The sequence below is a fragment of the Vulpes vulpes genome, chromosome 1, assembly GCF_048418805.1.
Source record: "Vulpes vulpes isolate BD-2025 chromosome 1, VulVul3, whole genome shotgun sequence".
In the NCBI taxonomy this organism is placed as follows: Eukaryota; Metazoa; Chordata; class Mammalia; order Carnivora; family Canidae; genus Vulpes; species Vulpes vulpes.
The window spans coordinates 7,604,192-7,615,277 of NC_132780.1; positions in this window are offsets into that span (position 1 = coordinate 7,604,192).

An 11,086-nucleotide genomic window follows, 5' to 3' on the forward strand; every position below is an offset into this window, starting at 1 on the left:
GAAATTGACTCAGTAATTAAAAAATCTCCCAACAAAGAAAGACCTAGACCTGATGAATTCATTGGTGAATCAAACCAAATATTGGAAGAATTAATACAAATCTCTCTTAGATTTTTCTAACAAATGAAAGAAGAGGGAATGTTTCCTAACTTAGTCTATGAGGCCAGTATAACCCTGTTACCAAAGCCAGTCAAAAGCACTAGAGAAAGAGGACTACAGAACAGTATCCCTTTTGAACATTGGTGCAGAAATCTTCAGCAAAATACTAAACAACAGCTCAGTATATTAAGATTGTATACGATGAACAAACAGGACTTATTCCTGGAATGCAAGGATGGTTTAACATAAAATTGACCAATGTAATCTGTCTTGTCAAGAAAATGAAGAGAAGAAAGAAAAAATAAAATGAAGAGAAAAACCCATATGATCATCTCAGTTGGTGTGGAAAAAGCATTTGACAAAAAAAAAAAAAAAAAAAAAAAAAAAAAAAAAAACATTTAACAAACATAGGAATAAAGAGAAACTATCTCCACATAATAAAAGCTGTATATGAAGAAAAGAGATATCCAGATGGTCCAAAAACATGAGAATGTGCTCACCCTCATGAGTTATCAGAGAAAGAAATATTGAAACCATAAAATAATACATCCCCCCCAACACACACCTGCCAAAATGGCCAAATATCTTATAGTACCAGGTATTATTTGCTAAACTGTGGAGCAATTAGAACTTTTATGTGTGTTGGTGAAAATATAGTTTGGTACATCCAGTTTGGGAAACTTGCAATGTCCACTAAAGGTAAGCATATACATACCCAATGACACAGAAGTTCCATTTCTATTTACTTGCCAAGCAGAAATGTATACATGTGTTCACCCTAACATGAGCAAGGAAGTTCCTAGCAGTATAACGGATACATAAGAAGTGGTACATTCATGTGATTGGAGACTATACAGCAATGAAAAAGTTGCATTGCTAGACACAGAAACGTGTTGGAACCTGACAAACATAACATTGAGAGGAAAAAAGCCAGACATAAAAGAAAATGCTTTATAATTGTTAAAACCTTACAAACAGGCCATACTAATCTGTATTGGCAGAGGTTGGAATACTGACTACCCCCGTGGGATAGGGATTAGTGACAAGAGGATACAAGCCATGTAGGTATTTTTCTATTTATTGATCTGGGTGAGTGTATACATTTATTTATATAATTGTGATTTGTTCATTTTTATGTATATTATGCCTCAAATAATTTAAAAAATAAAGATGTACATGATGATTTTGGTATAGACTGTGAAATGATAACCACAATAAAATAACATATATATATTGTCCTTTAGTTACCATTTTCTTCGTGTGTGTGTTGAATACATTCTAAGATCTCAGCAAATTCCAAGATACAGAATTATTAACTATAGTCACTATGTGTATGTTAGATCTTAGATTGCTAGAACTTATTTAGCTTATAACTGAAAGTTTGTATCTTTTGACCATCATGTCCCTGTTCCCACCAGCCTCTGGCAACCACCTAACCATTATATTCTCTGTTTCAATGAGTGTGGCTTTTTTAGATTCCAGATAAAAAAGAAATCATACAATATTTGTTTTTCTGTTACTTATTTTTAAAAAAGATTTTATTTATCGGATATCTGGGTGGCTCAGTGGTTGAGCATCTGCCTTTGGCTCAGGGCATGATCCCGGGGTCCTGGGATTGAGTCCCACATCGGGCTCCCTGTGGGGAGTACATGTGGGTAAGTCTACCATGGATTTTACTCTATCTCCCGCCACTATCATCTCCAACTGGGACAGATGAAATAGCCTCCTGAATGGTCTTCCCATTTCCCATCTTGTCCGTATTCAATCTGTTCTCCAGAGAGTGATAATTAGAAGATAAATCAGCTTAAATGTAATGCCCCTGCTCAGAAATTTCTGGGGGCTTTCACATTTGAAAGTCCCATGCCCTACCTTGGAATAATAATCCTAATCATCCTGGCCTTCTTGCTGTTCCTCAAACACACAAAACTTCCATCTCCCAAACCAAGGCTTTTGCATTTGCTGTTCTATCAGGATTGCTCTTGCTTTATATACTCTTGTAACTAGATTATCCTATAGATATTCCTATAGCTGTTTTTTCAGGTCTCCACTCAATATCCCCTCTTCAAAAAGCCCGGAGCACCCTAAAACAAATGTGTCTACACCTGTCAACTTCTAGTCCCTTGGTCTTCTCACTTTTTTTTTTTTTTAAGATTTTATTTATTGATTCAAGAGAGACACAGAGAGGCAGACAGAAACAGGCTCCATGCAGGGAGCCTGATTTGGGACACGATCCCTTGACTCAGGGGTCACGCCCTGAGCGGAAGGCAGACACTCAACCACCGAGCCATCCAGGTGTCCCTCTTCTCACTTTTCTTAATAATACTTGTCACCACCTAACATTATTTATTCATTTACTTATTTACTTCATGTCCTTCTATTAAAATGTAAACATGGCTGCTGGAAACTAGCGCTCTTGTTCACAATTGTTCTACTGGTGTCCAGCAGTGCATGGTTCAGATTGGGCATTCAATGGATGAATACATTTTTAGCAACAAAAGACAAAAACTAATCAAAATAGAAGCCAGAAAGAAACTGGATCCTATATAGATAGATATTGCTATGGATTGAACTGTGTGTCCCTCCAAAATTAGACACTGAAGCTCTGACCACCCAATGTGACTATATTTGGGAATGGTGCTTTTAGAAGATAAAAAGGTTAAAAGAAGTCATAAGGCTCTTAGCCTTATAGGACTGGTGGCCTTCTAAGAGGTCTGTCTCTGTCTCACTCCCTCTCCTTCTCTGCCATGTGAGGACAACGTGAGAAGGGAATATCTGCAAGCTAGGAAGAGAGCCTTCATCAGAGCCCGCAAATGCTAATATCAGACTTTCAGCCTCCAGAACTATGGGAAAACAAATCTCTGTTATACCAGCCTATGGTATTTTGTTCATTCTGAGCATTATTCCATAGTATGGATGTACTCTTTACTCATTTTTTTAAAGATTTTATTTATTTGTGGGGGGAGGGGGGAGAGAGAGAGAGAGAGAGAATGAGCAGGAGGAAGGGCAGCAGGAGAAGCAGACTCCCCACAAGCAGGGAGCTGGACATGGGGCTCAATCCCAGGACCCAAGATCATGACCTGAGCTGAAGGCAGACCCTTGACCAACTGAGAGACCTAGGCACCCCTACCCATTTTTAATTGGGTTATCATTAGTGTTAAGTTACAGTACATATCGGTCTCTGTTGGATATGTTTTGCTGCTATTCTCTCTTGGTCTGTGACTCATTTTTTATTGGTATATTTTGAACAAAGTTTTTAATTTGGATAAAGTCTAATTTATCAATTTTTATTTTATTTCATTTTGTTGCTGAGCATTATTCCATAGTATGGATGTACCTTTTACTCATTTTTTTTAAAGGTTTTATTTATTTATTTATTTATTTATTTATTTATTTATTTATTTGACAGCACAAGCAGGGGGAGCAGCAGGCAGAGGGAACGGGAGAAGCAGGCTCCCCTTGGAACAGTGGGCCCAACTAAGGGCTCAATCTTAGGACCCTGAAATCATGACCTGAGCTGAAGGCAGAAGCTTAACTGACTGACCCACCCAAGTGTTCCATCTGTGACTACATTTAGCATAATGCCCTCAAAATTTTTCCATGTTGTTGCAAATGGCAGGATTTCCATTTAAAGGCTGAATAGTCCATTGTATATATACAACACAGTTTGTTTACCCAGTCAGCAGTTGAGAGACATTTAGGTTGTTCCCATGTCTCGGCAATTGTGAATAATGCTGAACATGGGGGTACGGCTGTCTTTTAAGATAGTGGTTTTGATTCTTGTGGATATATAACCAGAAGTAGGATTGTTGGGTCATATGGTAATTCTATTTTTAATGTATTGAGGAACTTCCATATTGTTTTTAATAATGGCTGTGTCAATTTACATTCTCATCAATAGTGCGTGTTTTCCTTCTCTCCACATGCTAGCCAACACCTCTTGTCTTTATGATAATACTCATTCTAAGAGGTGTGACCTGACAGTGTATTTTTGATTTGCATTTCCTTGATTAGTGATGTTGAGCACCTTTTCTTTTTTTTTAATTTTTATTTATTTATGATAGTCAAAGAGAGAGAGAGAGAGAGGCAGAGACACAGGCAGAGGGAGAAGCAGGCTCTATGCACCGGGAGCCCGATGTGGGATTCGATCCCGGGTCTCCAGGATCGCGCCCTGGGCCAAAGGCAGGCACCAACCGCTGCGCCACCCAGGGATCCCTTGAGCACCTTTTCACTTCAGCCATTTATAAATCTTTTTTGGAAAAATATCTTCAAGTCCTTTGTATATTTTTAGATCAACTTTTTCTTCTTTTTGCTATTGATTTGTATTAGTTTCTTACATATTTTGAGATTAACCCCTTATTAGATATATGCTTTGCAAATATTTTCCCCCATTCTGGGTTACTTTTTCATTTTATTGTTTCCTTTGCTGTGCAGAAGCTTTTTAATTTGATATATTTTCACTTTTATTTTATTTTTTTAAAGATTTTATTTATTTATTCATGAGAATACAGAGAGGAGAGAGAGAGGCAGAGACACAGGCAGAGGGAGAAGCAGGCCCCACGCGGGGAGCCCGACGTGGGACTCGATCCAGGGTCTCCAGGATCACACCCCGGGCAGCAGGCGGCGCTAAACCGCTGAGCCAACGGGGCTGCCTGATGTATTTTCACTTTTATTGTGTGAATAGCAGGAACCTGGGTGACTCAGTGGTTGAGCATGTCTTTGGCTCAGGTCATGATCTCAGGGTCCTGGGATTGAGTTCCACATCAGGCTTCCTAAAGGAAGTCTGCTTCTCCCCTGCCTATGTCTCTGCCTCTCTGTGTGTGTCTCTCATGAATAAATAAATGAAATGTTTAAGAACAAATCCCAATAGCAGGGGATTCAGAGAGCTTCCAGGTTGGCAAACCTGTGTAGTGGGAGAGTGGAACACACCAACTCCACAGGGACAAAAGATCCTGTGCTTAGGACCCTCCCAGACCTCTCCCTATGTATTCTTTCATCCGGCTGTTCATTTGTATCCTTTATCATCATATCCTTTAATAAACTGATAAATGTATTTCCCTGAGTTCCTGTGAGCTGCTTGAGCAAAGTAATGGAAACTGAGGAGGGGATAGTGAGAACCTCCAATTTGTAGCAAATTGGTTGGAAGTTGGTATTCTTGGAGTTCACTACTTGCAATTGACATCTGAAGTAGGGTGTTAGCAGTCTTGTGGGACTGAGTTCTTAATGTGGAATCTCACATTATCTCCAGGTAAATGGTGTTTGAATTGAGTTAAATCGTGGGACACTAGCTGGTGTCTCAGAACTACTTGTGGAGGAAAGCTCACACACATATTTAGCGATCAGTAGATGAGTGTTCATGTAAGATGTAAAGGAGACACAGAAGGGAAGAATTGCATTTTCCCCCACCTGGGAGGAAGACTGGATTAAGGTTTTTCCTTAGGTAAAGATTATGAATTTGGGGTGCTTGGGTAGCTCAGTCAGTTAAGTGTCTGTCTTCAGGTCAAGTCATAATCCCAGGGTCCTGGGATCCAGCCCTGCATTGGGATCCTCAGTGGGAAGCCTATTTCTCCCTCTCCTTCCCACTCATACTCTCTCTCCCTATCTCTTGTCACTATCTCTGTCTCACTGTCTCAAATAAATAAGTAAAATCCTTAAAAGATTATGGATTTAATAAATTAAGAAATGTTTCATGTAACTACTTATCCCTTTTTGAATTTGAATTCTTTCTGGACAAACTCTGCATATTAAAAAAAATGATGGCATCTTCATTCAGATCTCCTTAGGCGAGTCAAACATTTAATCCTTTCATGAAATTTAGTTTTATAGGTTTAGAAAGTATAAAAACTGTTTACTCAGTAATTTACATTCCTTGTTCACAATTCAAAATTGATGTGAAGTTAACAAAAGGATATCCATTTTGGGATTTTCCTATATTTTTAGTATGAAAAATTTATACATATACAAAGGTTATAACATCCATGAAATATTAATGTATTGTCATGTTAACTTTCTATTTCCTATACCTTTTGTAGTATAACTTGACAGTGTTATAAACATCATTATAATACATCTCCTAAAAAAAGACTATTTCCTACTTACCCAGAATGTCATATAATCACATATAACAAAATTGATAATAATTACCTCTTCTAATGTCAACCCATATTCAAATTCTTGTGATTTTCCCCAAAATGTCTTTTAACTACTTATTTTCAAAATGGTATCCAGTCTAGGTTTGTGCATTTATTATGACTAATTGCTTTTAATTAACTAATTTTATTTTTTTATAAAGATTTTATTTATTTATTCATGAGAGACACACACACAGAGAGGGGGGGGTGCGCAGAGACATAGGCAGAGTGAGAAGCAGGCTCCATGCAGGGAGCCCAATGTGGGACTCGATCTCAGGACTCCAGGATCACGCCCTGAGCCAAAGGCAGATGCCCAACTGCTGAGCCACCCAGGCATCCCAATAGTCAAAAAATCTTGAAAAAAGTAGGACTCATATTTTCCAATTTGAGAATTTACTATATACCAAAGGTTATGGGATGCATTGAAAGCAGTGCCAAGGAGGAAGCTTATGGCCATAAATGCTGTTAGGAAGAAAATTCTCAAATCAACAACCTAACTTTATACCTCAAGGAACTACGTAAAAAAGAATGAACAAACCCCAAAGATAGCAGAAGGTAGAAAATAATAAAGAATAGAGCAGAGATAAACAAGAGATAAACATAGTAGAGAATATAAAAACAATAGGAAAAAAATCAGTGAAACCAAGAGTTGGTTCTTCAGAAAGATCAAAGTGAGAAAACGTTAGCTAGATTGACTAAGAAAAAGGAGAGAAGACTGACTTAACTAAAATCAGAAATGAAAGAACTATAAACAATTGTATGCCAACAAATGGGGTAACCTAATGAAATCCTGACCTAATAGAAAATCTAAACAGATTTATACCAGTACAGAGATTGAATCCGTAATTAAAAACAAACAGACATGTTCAACATCACTCATCATTGGGGAAATAAAAACTGTAATGAGATATCCCCTCACACCTGTCAGTTGGCTAAAATTAACACAGGAAACAGGAGGTGTTGGCAATGATGTGAAGAAAGGAGAACCCTCTCACACTGTTGATGGGAATGCAAACTGGTGCAGCCACTGTGGAAAACAGTATGGAGGTTCCTCAAAAGTTAAAAATAGAACTACCCTGTGATCTAACAATTGCACTACTAGGTATTTACCTAAAGGATACAAACATACTAATTCAAAGGGATACATGCATCCCAATGTTTATAGTAGCATTATCAGCAATAGCCAAAATATGGAAAGGGCTCAAATGTCCATCAACTAATGAATGGATAAAGATGTGAGATATATATCTATAGAGATAAATATATATAAATGGAATATTACTCAACCATAAAAAGAATGAAGTCTTGCCATTTGCAGTGATGTGGGTAGAGCTAGAGAGTATTATGCTAAGTGAAATACATCAGAGAAAGACATACCATATGATTTAATCATATATGGAATTTAAGATACAAAACAAAGGAACATAGGGAGGAAAAGAAGGAAAACCAAAAAATAGACTCTTAACTATAGAGGACAAACTGACGGTTACCAGTGGGGAGGTGGTTGGGGGTGGATGGGTTAAATAGGTGGTAGGTATTAAGGAGGGCACTTGTGATGAGCCCTGGGTGTTGTATATACACGTTGAATCACTAAATTCTACACTGAAACTAATATTACTGTATGTTAAGTAAGTGGAATTTATTTTTAAAAGATTTTATTTATTTATTCATGAGAGATACAGAGAGAGGCAGAGACATAGGCAGAGGGAGAAGCAGGCTCCTCATAGGGAGCCTGATGCAGGACTCAATCCCAGGACCCCAGGATCACAACCTGAGCCAAAGGCAGACTCTCAACCACTGAGCCACCCAGGTGCCCCAATTAAGTGGAATTTAGAAACTTAGAAAGAAAAAAATATCCTGTTAAACAACACCAGTTCGCCTCACATTCTTCCAAAACTTTCAAGAGAAAGGAACACTCCCAAACTTACTCTGTGAGGCCATCATTACCCTGATACCACAGCCAGACAAATCCAGTGAAAGAGAAAACCACAGCTCAATGTTCCTGATGCATATTGAGGCAGAAATTCTCAAAAAAATAGTAGGAAACTGAATTCAACAGCACACGGAAAGGATTGTACACCATGACAAAATGGGATTCGTTTCTGGAATGCAACGGTGATGCAATATATAAAAATCAAGCAATGCAATACACATTAGCCGAATGAAGGGGGGAAAAAACACATGATTATCTCAGTGTAGAAACACAATGTAATAGTTTTCATAACAAAATACTCAAAAAACCAGGAGTAGAAAGAAACTGCCTCACCATAATAAAGGCCATATATGTTAGTCTATAGCTAACCTCATACTCAGTGATGAAAAACTGAAAACACTGGTTTTGTTGCATCATAAGTTTGATATGTTCTGTTTTTTGTTTTCACTTATCAAGATATTTTCTAATTTCCCTTTTAATTTCTTTGTTGTCCCATTGGCTACTTAAGTGTGTGTTAATTCCCATATGTTTGCGTATTTTCTAGTTTCCTTCTAGTTTTGTTCCTTTGTGATCAGAAAAGACACTCTCATTTCAATCTTTTAAATTTTATTAATAGTTGATTTGGGTCAAACATGGTCTATCTTGGAAGATGTTCCATGTGTATTTGAGAAGTATCCTGCTGTTGTGTGTGGAATACACAACATGTATGTCTCCTAGGTCTAGTTTGTTTAGAGTGTTGCTCAAGCCCTCTGTTTCCTTATTGATCTTCTGTGTTTTTTCTATCCATTATTGAAAGTAGAGTATTGTTATTATATTTTAGTAGTAATCAAAGCAATAAAACTTAGACTGTGCATTCTGTCCTGCTGTTTGTGGGCAGCAGTTTAATTCCCAGTTTAGTTCTCTAAGGCTTTGCTTACACTGCTTTGTGTCCTTCTCATGTATGCGTGATTCGGGTTTAGGCTAAACTTTGTACTGGTTTGTATGCAAAATTAGGGAATCTCTTTTTCAGAATGTTTCCCCTCAAGAGTTCTTCCGTTACTTTCCAATTTGGTAGTGTTTCTTGCCATGATTCTTGCAGCAAGAAATACGTCAGGGCTTTTACAGCCATTTTTTTGCCCCAATATTACTGGGACCCTCCCTTGTGGCAAGGTTGTGAGTGATAGAGAAAACAGGAAACTCACCCTAGTGTAGTTTACTTTTTAAGGTTTTCACTCCTCTCCACAGGCCTCTGTTTTAACTTATTTTTTTTAAAGTAGGCTCCACACCCAACATGGGACTTGAACTCACAACCTTGAGGTTCAGAGTCATATGCTTTATCTAATGAGCCAGCCAGGCCCCCCTTCACAGTCCTCTTTTGTCTACTCTTAATTACTGACCTCAAGTGTTTGGGTTTTTTTATTTTGTCAAGCATTTTTAGTTGATATCAGTAAAAGAGGAAGTTGACTATAAGGGATTTACAGCACAATAATGGAACTAGAACTTCTTCAATTAAGGAGTTATTTAATGGTGAAATTATTTTTCATTTCTTTTCTCTTGTATCATTGTGGCCTCATTGCTTTTTATTGTTTATATTTATCACAGTCATTTTTATACTACTATTTTCATAGTGTTTGCCAGTCACGTTTTTGTAATTCTTTGACATTTTCATTTCTTTTTGGTCTAAGATATCTAGGCTTACCTTTTTTGCCCTATTCAAAATTGTTTCTTTATCTAACCATGCTGGATCCATATAAATGACATTGATATTTAGAAATGACAATTTAGGGCTTGTAAATAAACCCTCGTGTGTTTGCATCGGAAAAAAAAAAAAAGAAATGACAATTTAGGAGTTAAAGATTACTCAATACAACTATTTTTTGACAACATTTTCTATTTCTTCTATTGCAATTGGCCTATTTAAACTTTCTCTTCTTGGTGATTTTTGATGAATTTTTCTAGAAAATTATCTTTTCCATTAACTTCAGAAGTATTAATGATGTATTCAAAGTATTCATAATACTAATAAAATTCATTTTAGTTTTGCATTTCCCCCTTTAATCATTTCTTTATTATTTTTAGTTTTTACTCTTTTTTGGTTGGTTTGGCTAACGTTGACTTCTTGACTTTTAAAGCACCAGCTCCTTAGTTTGTTAATACTACACTTTTCTGACTCATTACATTGTACTTTTATCTAAATTTGTTTTTTCTGCTTTTCTTTACTTCAGTTGTTTTTTAAGTTTTGGAATTGGTTCCTTGACTCATTTATTTCTTCCATTTTAATGGTTATAATTACTTAAGTCTTTGAATTCTCTGAATACTCAAATGAATGCCCCAAATTCAGGTATTTGCTTTTTTTTCCTCTTATAGACTTTCCGTTTTTTTGTGTGTTGTTTTTTTTTTTTTTCCATACTTACCTAGTATTTATTCTGGAGAGGATATTTCCATTTTCACATTAAACATGTTTTGGTTTTCTGATATTGTTAGTAATTCCTATTGTTACTTATTTTTGGAGAGAAAATGTATTATCTTGGAGTTTAGCACATACCATATTCTACTCACAAGATGGTATTTCTTGCCCCCCAAATCTCTTCCCATTGGTTCAGCACATATAAATTTCATCAAGATAGTCTTTCATATTGGTTATTATTCTGCAGGCTACATCAGTTCATTCTTTTTCACATATTTTCTGAAACCCTTTTTCCAGATTCCTTTACTGTATAGTTCAGTTTCACTTTTCTTCAAAGTATCCAAATGCTCAGAATTCCATAAGACTTTCAGTAAAGTCTGAAAATTCATTGACAGACTTGGAGTTAACACAGTGGTCACTCTTGCTTAAAAGGGAAAGAGAGAGGACCTGAGAAAAGATACAAAGGAATAAGACAGATGGAACATTTGCGGAATGAGTACTTAATAAGAAAAAGCTCAGTGGGGCAGCCCGGGTGGCTGC